The sequence below is a fragment of the Melospiza melodia genome, chromosome 4 (assembly GCF_035770615.1).
Source record: "Melospiza melodia melodia isolate bMelMel2 chromosome 4, bMelMel2.pri, whole genome shotgun sequence".
NCBI classification, from domain to species: Eukaryota; Metazoa; Chordata; class Aves; order Passeriformes; family Passerellidae; genus Melospiza; species Melospiza melodia.
This window is the reverse complement of record NC_086197.1, coordinates 13,342,652-13,352,972: the sequence shown is the minus strand read 5'-3', so window position 1 is coordinate 13,352,972 and position 10,321 is coordinate 13,342,652. Positions and strand designations below refer to the sequence as shown.

At 41.1% G+C, this 10,321-nt stretch overlaps 1 long non-coding RNA gene across 2 annotated transcripts in view; it reads right to left on the bottom strand.

Moving 5' to 3' along the window:
- Positions 1 to 4,535: 4,535 nt before the first annotated feature.
- The window catches only part of LOC134417111 (uncharacterized), a 73,884-nt gene continuing 68,098 nt past the window's right edge, over positions 4,536 to 10,321 (bottom strand). For both annotated transcript variants that reach the window (XR_010027500.1, XR_010027501.1), the window contains exon 7: positions 4,536 to 6,630. This is a non-coding gene — a long non-coding RNA (uncharacterized LOC134417111). The remainder of the gene's footprint in view (positions 6,631 to 10,321) is intronic.

Here is a 10,321-nt window from a genome sequence, read left to right as displayed (position 1 = left end):
ACTGCAGGTGGGAGCAGGGCCCGGCTGCTGCCTCCCCCTGGCATCACCTGGGGGAACCAAACACCTCCCCTGGCTGGGCTCACCTGGGGCCAAGCCACTCTCCTGTCCCAGCTGCAGACACAGCTCTGGGCAGGGAAAGCTCCACCAACATCCTGGGCCTTTCACAGGTGTCTGTGAGCGATGGATGGTTCAGGGTGTGTGCCCACACCTGTCACTGTCACATTTTCTGAAAAATTTCTTTACCCAGGATTCTTCTCTTGGGAAGCTGAGAAGCCTCAGAGAAAAATAAAAACAATAATTATCTGATTTGCTTCTCCTGTGTTTTGCTGCTTTGAAATGTGGTTTGGACATTGTTTACCAACAGGTGATTGTTTCATTGGTTTCATGTGAATTGTTTTGACTTAATGACCAATCATGGTCCAGCTGTGTCAGAATCTGGAGTATCTTTTTTTTCCTTTAGTATCTTTTAGCCTTCTGTCTGTATCCTTTCTCTATTCTTTAGTATAGTTTTAGTATTCTTTTATATAATATAGTTCATAAAATAATAAATTAGCCTTCTAAGAACATGGAGTCAGATTCATTCATTCCTCCCTTTGACAGGGGATGCAAAAAATACCACACATACCCTCACCCAAACCAACGGAGATGGAGCTCCTCCACTGGAAATTTGGGAGTAGCTGAAGCTAGGGATATGCTACCATATTCTAGACAGGAAAATCTCTTTTTCTTTGCTCTAGTGGGAAACAACTTTGAAGTGTGGAAGTCTTCCAAAGGAGACTTTCATAATAATAATAATTTTGCTCAAGTTTTTTAAAAAATTGTGAATACACTTTTGGTTTTTTTCTGCCAGCTAGTATAGTATGATAGATGTAATATTTTTATAAAGTTTCTTTGTGCTATGGTCAAAACTTATTACATCTTGGAAAAGATGAATTGCAAAGGGGAATGAAATGAGAACATACTTGTCCATTTGAACTTCCAAAGTCAGACTCTAAGTTTTGCTAAGATGCAGGAATAAAAGGTAAATCACTGGATCCTGGAATATCAAGAATTTTATTCTACCCATTTTTTTTCAAAAAGGAAAAAAGAGGGGAGAAAAAGAAAATACAACCAAAGTTGTAGCCATGTTGCAACTCTGGAGGAAAAAGTTGAATAAAAAGGAGGAAAAAAGTATGTTGCAACCATGAGTATCCCATGCCAAACCTCAGCAGAGGTCACTGGAATGAGCCAGCAAGCCAAGCCTAAATAAAAATAGGACCTGTGGGATTCCCCATCTGATTTTCAGTCACTGCTATACTACCATTTGTCAAGTTTGCAGGGTAGTTTTTTACCAGATGTGAGAAACACAGCACCAAGTCGGGGCTGAAGCCAGAGAGAAGAGGGTATCCTTGCACACAAGAAATAATCTGCTTAGGAAGGACTGGAAAGACTGGACCGAAACCTCCCAGATCCTGAGTGCTGTGAAATGTGTTTTCATAATTTCACCACAAGTGAGACCTTTCTGTCACCAAAAGCAAGGTGTTCAAAGGACCTGTCTTACTGTGTAAAGGAAGGGTTAAACTGCCTTTTTTTCACAAAAGGGAAATGGCAATTTATTGTATCAGGAACAATTTTATTTTCAGTTTAGATGTTTGCATTAAGAACCATCTAAGAGTGGTACTTTTATTTGTGTTATTCAAAGTGCATCAACTGTTTCTCACTCTCTTCCAAGTGTTAATTAACACCAGATATTAATGTGTAACTGCTGCTCACTTTCAGCTGATTGAGAAACCTTCTTAATACACTTTGTTTGCTTTATAAAATCTCAGTTGGGCTCCTTGAGGATGGAAATATTATTGTTTACATTTGTATGAGCAAGCTGGACAGGGAAAACTCAGAGCAAAAACCTCTGGAACATGAACATAAGACACATCAGGGAACTCATTGGCAACTTTGTTTCTTGACCTGGTTCCTTGTTGGGTTTTGATTTGTGTTGGAGACTGGGCATGAACACTATCCCACAACCGAACAAGTCTTTATACCATCAAGTGCCTAGCATGACTGGTGCTCATTACTTATAATTGTAGAACAATTGAAAGTGTCCATTTGACTTAGGAACACAGAGTTATTTGAAAACCAGTGGATATTTTGGCCTAGGTTTTTGATACAAGTTTTTGATACACAGGTGGGGCTGGCACCACATGTCCTTAGGGTAGTTATTGGTGTCATCTGCAGATGTCTACCTTTGCTTTAGTGTTTTGCCAAATGTAGTAAAAATTTTTACACTGGGTGTTTTCAGGAATAAGGAGGTTTGTTCATGTTTAAAAACCCAACAAAACTGTAAGAGCCTTGAAAAGTAGAAGAGGCAGAACATTTCACACATCCACACAGTGGAGATTCAAAGTTCCATGGTGGCTTCAATGTCAGAGAGCAGCTTAATGTCTTCTCTGTGCCTTCTCTCAAAACACAAAGCACTTTCTCCAGGGCACAGAAGGGAAGCTAATAACTGAAATCTTTGCCTCAGAGAAAATCCCATACCCACCTAATTTTACCTGGCCAGTCATAAGCAAATGTACAAGCTTTGTTACAGCAAGATGTATTAAGCTTCTGCTTGCCAATGAATATTTGCTGGCACACTAAATCAAAGAGAGATGTTTAAGTGGACACAGACTGTATAGAAGTGCATGGCATGATACACATTTCTCATGTGATGTTATGTGCACTCATGATTAGCTCTTTCCTCACACCTGAGGTGTGCAACAAGCAGCATGACATCTCAAGAAGTGGTAATGCTGACTGGTGTTTTAAAAAAAACCCAGCTGTTCTTCCCTTGTGATTCCAGCAGGCCAAGCTGCTGCTTACATTTGGACACAAACATTTTCAGTCTGCAGTTCTGGGAAATACTCAGAGCCCCTGAGTTGTGCTTTCACGTTTCTGGTGGAGAGTCATTAGCTGTAATGCCAGCCACTAAGGACAGCCCTGATTATCTGCAGGCTCACAAGCTGCCAAGAACAGGCACATGGTTTTGCATTTACAGCTGATCCTAGAGAGGTGAACACTATGGATATTTTTGGCCCTTTATTTTAATGGCATTGCCAGAACAACTTGAATCTGAAAACTCACAGCTCATTACCAAGAGCAAAATGCTGACCCAGGCAGAGCCAGAAGATTTGAAAACTGCTTCAGAGTTGGGATCTAACAGGCTGCTGTAGCACGTGGACAGCATTTTCCCTCTGTTAATCCCACTGTCCCAGAGAGAACATTCCCTCTGTATTTACAGAATGCAAGACTGTGCTCTCCAGCCTGTTCTGCACCCTGGAGAGCAGCAGGATGCTTTAGGCTTCACACAAAGCAATCACTGCCCCAGCTTGTCTCACGTTCAAGCTGCAGCCCTGAGGCTGCAAGAAGGAGCTCAGGACCTGCAGGGCTGCATTAAGAGATGCACAGCCAGAGAAATGGAGAAGATTAAAACCAGCAACAGTATTGCCTGTTCTCCTGTAGGTGTTCCAGACATGCACCAGCTTTTCCTCCTGTACCAACAGCTTTATCTGTCTCTTTGAGTCCAAGTCAAAAAGCCTTCCAAACCTTTGGTAAAGGTATGAACAAAAGGCCCTGTTTTGAGGTGTTGGATGATTCAAATACCACCTGACTCCAGATAACGTGTGGTATTTTTGGACCAGAGAGGCAAAATAAAATACCCACTTTAGCTTCTGACTGTACCATGAGTTATTCCATTTGCCTTCACTGTGCATGTCACAGCTCTCCCAGTTACAGAGATGAGGGAGAAGCTTCTCAGGGAAGGCAGGCTTGCCTTTGTGTAGCTGGCAAACAGAAACACAGGATTACACCTACCTTCAATTTTGACTCCAGTCTACAGTAACAGGCTGCTGTATAAACAAAATATATACTGATGGTTATACAAAACCAGTCTGATACCTCTGGTCTCAAGATAACTTTAAGGTTTACAGGACTCCTATTTTTGGGTGTATTTTGCACATAGGAGAATGATTTCTATGTCTATGACCAAACTCAGCACCTTGTTGTTATATTCCCCTTCTTCCACCGATTTTTCTTGTAAGACTACTGAGTTCATATTCTTTATGAAATATCTTTAACTGACAAACATTTTTTGTCCATAGTTTTTCAGATGCAATTTGAACTTTTTAGATAGCAGAGAATTCTTTTGGGGCACTAAACACTTAAATGAGCCTGTTATGAGAAACTGAGGGAAATAAGATGTCTGGTTTTGGTTTTTTAATTCTCACTCTTGATTTTCATTGTTACAGTTTTTCCCTTGCAATGTAAACCTTACCTGCTGAAGAATGTTGTGTGATTTAACCCAGAACTCTTTGTAAAACACTGCAAGATTCCTGAGGGAGAGGTAAGGTTGAACTAAACCAGGGTATTGTGAGTAAAATTTGTTGCACTCAAACTTAGATGTCAAGCAAATACAAACTTCCTCAATGCAAGTTTGCAGCATTTTTGGAATGATTTCCCCCAGTAACTTCATCCCACTCAAATGAACCAAAAATGAAACAGATCAAGAGCAGGCAAACTTTGAAATAAATAAAACTTCTTTAATTCAATTTTTCATGATAAAGACTTTAAAAAGGGTAATTATTTTGCAGGCAGTTTTGAAAAATCTACACTTAAAATTTAAATTTAGAGCTATTAGGGACAGGATAGCAACAACTATATCTAGACTTACTTTGCTGGTCTCAGAAGTATATCTCAGGAGTGTATTTTAGCTCTTGTTTCTCTGTGAATTAAGACACTGAGGTCGTTATGCTGCCTATCAGGGAAGGCAGTAGGTTGTATAGTTATCTCCTGATTGGGGCAAAATCACTACCCTGAAACCACACAACCTACTACCTCATCCTGTTAGAGCATCACGTGCATCTTCTGAAGGAAACATCTCACCATTTGTAAGTAAATTACCTGATCACTCTCCAGCCCACACATTTCTTAGCCTTAGAGAGGCTCTGTGTGACCTCAGCCCTTCCCCACAGCTCCACCTGGGAGTCAGACAGAACTGGTGGAGGGACTGCAGAGACAGGAGAACAGCAGTGGCAAACACTGTGCCTCCCAAAGTAGCAATATGTAATAAAAAGTGAGTTAAATCAGTGCCCAAAACTGACTGAAGAGACCTCTTACTCAGGGTTCAAATATTTACCATTTCCAGGGCAGAACACGATTGACTGGGAAGACATCCTCTCAGGGTTTTGTCAAGCTCATCCCTTTGGAGTTTCTCAAACAGCCTACACCAAGTGGATTTAAACAGCTGCTGAATCAAAAGTACCATTTATGTTTAATATGAACACAGATGGCAGAGAACAAGGGAGAGATGGATCAGCTGTTTCCAAGTGGCCACTCCCATGGCAGTCCCACACAGCTGGGTGTGAGCAAATCCACTGCAGGCTGGGCTGTACCTCTGTGTCCTGCACTCACACCCCACCTGCTCTCCAAAAATGCCACAAGGAAATGGCTTTTGAGCCCGAATGGGAAATACAGGAATCTAAACACTCTGAGGAGTGTTACAGTACATTTGTGTACAAGAACCAAACATGCAGACAGAGCCAGAGAATGGTACAGTTGAAAAATATCTGTGTTGGCTTTTGGAGCCATCCAGCGCTGACATCACAGCCACTTCAGGAAAGACAGTAGATTGTATAGTTATCTGACAGGCAGGGCATAGCCCTAAAACTATACAACCTACTACCTCACCCCAAAGGACAGTCACATTCTGATCACAGGAAGCACAGGCTGCATTCCCAGACAGCTGGATTGCTTAGTGACAACCTAGAAGACAAAAAACTCTGGAGACAAATGTTAACAGTCTTGAATTTGAAACGGTTTGCTATATACCAGTCAACATTCTGCTTAATGAGCTCCAGTTCCATGTTTGAAATGTTTAATAGATTTGCAACTTGTGAAGTCATGTCAGTGACAAGATACACAAGGGAAACAGGATACAGCATTCATTTTTAATAACTGCACTTGTGTACTTCCAGCTCCTACATGACTGTACCTTATCAAACAGTTTGTCGCTTTGGGAAAGGCACCACAATGACTCAGAATGGATGCTGAATAAAGGGACTGTTTAACATGCTTCCAGATACTTCTCCATTATCCTAATGGGGAAGAGCTGAGGTTCTCTAAGTGAATTTGCCAAGTTCTGCATAGGTAAGCCCCAAATACTGAGCAATGAATTTGTCAAGACTGTGAGGAACTGTGGCCTAGTCAGCAACACTCCTAACTGAGCAGGAACCCAGCTCTGAATTGATTCTGTAGCTTCAAACTTCTGCTTGAGTTTGAGGGGGTTGCTATTCCCTGCCACCTGGTTTGATAGACAACAACACTTCTTATTCAGGGTGGATTTAAAGAAGTGGGAATAACTGAGATATCAGTCTGTATTCTAATATAAACACTGCTTGAATATGTAAGCAAACTTTTAAACAAACAGCCTACCTTAATCAGTGAACTAACCTTTTGCTAGTTAATTAAAGAGCACAATGAATGCTGCATCCATCAGCCCCACATGGATCAAGGAGAGCTGGTTCACTCAGCAAGTCTCACCCTGAGGTCACTTGGTCACACTGCAGGGGGACAGAAGCCATCTGCCCTGGCTTTCAGCATCACTGCTGTGGGGATCTGAAAAGAGAGGAGCAAGACAAAAAACATAAATCTCAATTGCATTTCACTGCACACTAAAACAATTACAAGGTGGGTGACAGCATGTGCAAAGCAGAGAGCAGCTTCTTTCTCCAGGAGCTTTCCCATTCACCTGGTACTACCACAAATACACCATGGCTCATAGAGACCCCAGCTCAAAGAGACAGGCAAGAGAAAAGTATAGTGAAAAGAAAACAATTTTTTATTATATTGACTTGAATACTAGGAACATTGCAGAGACAGGCAGAGAGAGGTATCAGGTACTTCACCCTCAAGGAACAAACACTTTTAAGCAAAGCAGAGAAGGAAGGAGAATGCAGATACCTGATCAAACTGGATATCAAATTGTTAATCTATAAAGAACAATGTTATGCCATCAATGTCAAAGATCATTTCACTGTAGTGGAGACCATGGAGAAAGAGGTCACTGGCTGCTGTTAGCTGCACATGGTGCCATTTGTTGGACAAAACAGGATGGGTGCAACTCTGACCATGCTGAGATCACTGCAGGGAAGGAAACACTGTCCAGCCCTGCATCTCACCTCTTGGAACATCAGAGCCCTTGCAGGCCAAAAAGGGCAATGTTCTTTCAATACCATACTGAAGGAATACCTTGAGAGACTTCAATGTTTCATCAATGCAAAATCCCCCCCAAACTGGTACCTTAACTTCCATCAAGAACCCCTTTGGAAAGCTCTCCAGCATAAAGCCTGATAGTTTTCTCTATGTACTTAAGGGTTTTAAATCTCAGAATTTTCTGAGTACCAGCTTTTGGCATGGTCAATTACTCTCCCAATAATCCTCTGAAAACAAACCCTACCCTGTACTTCTATTTTTTAGATAAGACATTTAATAAGAAACAAGTTCTTTATGTGTGCAATCAGAGATCTCAGTATTTTTCCTCAGAGCTGAGAATGTGAAGTGGAGCTAAACTTCTGTGCAGTTTCAGCAAGGCTGGATGTGTTGCACAGTCAGCTCTCAGAAAGTGTTTTCTGTGTAAAATAAACCCTTTGCTTATATCAACAGAACAGAGTTACATAATATAATTGGAGGAAAGCTGAGTATTGTGTGACTTCAAAGTGTGCCTTTTTGTAAGCATCTATTTCATAGTGGAAGGACAAAAACAACACAGCCTTTCAGAATAGTAGCTCTTTATGCTGGATGGTCCAGTGAAGCCAGTTCAAAGAACCAGTCTGGCTCTAAAAGGATACATTCACAGTAGTGAAAAGCCCAAACTACCCCACAGACCCATCCAACTCCAATGACAGGGAATTTTGGATGAAGAACCTTTACTTACAGCTGATCTCAGTGACTCTAAGAGATAGAAATATAGACTGAAAGAAAAGCAGCATTCTGGATTATGTTCTAGGGATTTACACTGCCTGTCTTTAATATATTTAGACTTCACTTACACTTTTGGGGGCAATATTAGGTGGGATCCTAGAAAATGTTCATCCCTGTTGAAAAAAGGGTGAACTTGAATTAATCATTTCTAAAGGATGCTCTTATTTTCTATGATAATGATATTAGAGATTCTTTTCTCTAGGTGCTGATATAATGCTGTCTTAATGTATATTTCCCCACAAAACTAGTAGTTTTTAAATTCATAATGATATTGAGATAATTACTTGTAAAGTACCATAAACTCTGTGTAACACTGTTTTCTATAAGATCTGTTATTATGGGTATTAGTAATACTCATTAGCAAACAAAAATGGAAAAGAATGTGCTTTATCCAACACCTAAAATTAATTAGTCTTCTGCGCTCACAAGCTGCCCATAAACTTAATTTAATTGACTAGATCACCAAACAAGGATGAACTTTAAAATACTTAATGAAAGAAAAATCCATTTTCCTTCTACGAAGACGACAGGCACAAGAAAGAGCTCTCTGGCAAGAGTTATGTTTCTAGTTTAACAATTGTTTAATAGTAGGAAAAATATGACATTTCCATATTCCAACTCTCACTGAAAAACATCTTGGAACTGATGTTAATAAGTACCTCAGCAGTCACTTTTCAAAAGACAGGGGGCCAAGTCTGCTATTTCTGTGATGTTACAGGAAAGCAGACAGTTTTAAAGCAGGCTTGTTATATCACTAAAAGCCTTACTAATGAACAGACTGGGACAGCACAGAACAAGCATTCTGTGATTTCAAGGTACCTTGCCCCCAAAACCTTGTGAGGATTTACAAAGGCCAAGCCTCTCTGGCTCCCTGGCTGCGTGCTCTTGGAGTGCACTGTGATTATCAGGGAAGAAGAGTTCTTGGAGGCCTTCTGAGGCAGGGACTTTTCCCTGGATGCAGGCCAGACCAGCAGCTCCCAATCTCTCTGCATGCAGTGATGATGTTCTGGCTTCCCAAGTGAAGCACAGTCCTCACTGTGCTCCTACAGGCTGTTGGTCCATGATTAGAAATGTCACCTGTCAGACTGATCTGGGGGCTGTTTGGGTCCAACCCAGCCAGCTCTGGCCCTACAATCCTGCATAGGACAAAAGTAAAACACTGGAGGTGCTCTCCTCTGGAGGGAAAGGGGAGAATGAGAACAAACAGGTGATCACTGCAAATTACCAAACACCCAGTGCAAAACCAACAACTAAATAAACTATTTAGTGCAATACAACAGTCACCAATGTGTTATGGAAGAGCATTGTGGGGAAAATGGTTGAGGATATGCCAAGATGGACACTCCTGACCAAAATCAGCAGGGCTTGGAAGAGCCAGAACTGCCAAACCCTCCTCCTGGGGCAGGACTGTGGCAAAGCAGTATTGTGGCAGGTAACCTTCCTAGAGATTTTAGTAGAGATTACTTAGAGGATGGAAGGATTCAGTTTCCTTGGATTTACGTATGATAAACTCCACACAGTGTATTTTAAAATATATTTTTAACTAAATATAACAAAAATGAGACACTGCCTTCATAAAGCATGCAAACTTCAAGAAGAAAAAAACACCCTACAGACACAGATGTTGTGACTCCTGTGAAATATAACATGTACTGCAATCTCACACATTACTTAAATACAGTTGCTTCTAAAATGGCAAACAAGTGCTCTTTCCCCAGTTATGAAACTTTCCTGGTATTGCAGAGAATGATGAAACACTTGATGTCTCAAAGCCTCCACAAATACAGAAATTAAACCAGGGCTAAGCACTGGCAGCTCAGTATGTTGCACTTGTGATCTTACACAAGTAAACATTTAAGGAGATCTATTTTCTGAAAAATAAGCTGTGAGAGAGACAACAGAACTACTCAGTGCATTACAAGCTATTAGTTTTGCAGAATTTAAAGATCAATCTCCTGTTTTCCTGGCATAATCTTTTCATCTCCTGGCTTCCCAGCTGAGCTGCTGTGCTTGCCCCCAGTGTCTCCCTGAGCTCTCCATGGCAGAGATGAGGACCCCCAGATCACAAAACCCAGAAATTGGGGCAAGTCCAGAGTCCAGGGGAGGTGAAACCTGTGTGGAAATGGCAAATCCATCAGCTAAGTGAGATACACCTTATGAAAAACAAATTTTACAGGTACTCTTGCTATCTTACCATGTGTAAAAGCAAAAGTGCAAGGGCTGAATTATCTGGGAAATGAACCCAGCAAGAGGAGATGAAGCTGTGACAAATTAGGGATTGTTTTTTACTAGGAAAAGAACAAAGAGAATGTGCCAGGTTTATTTT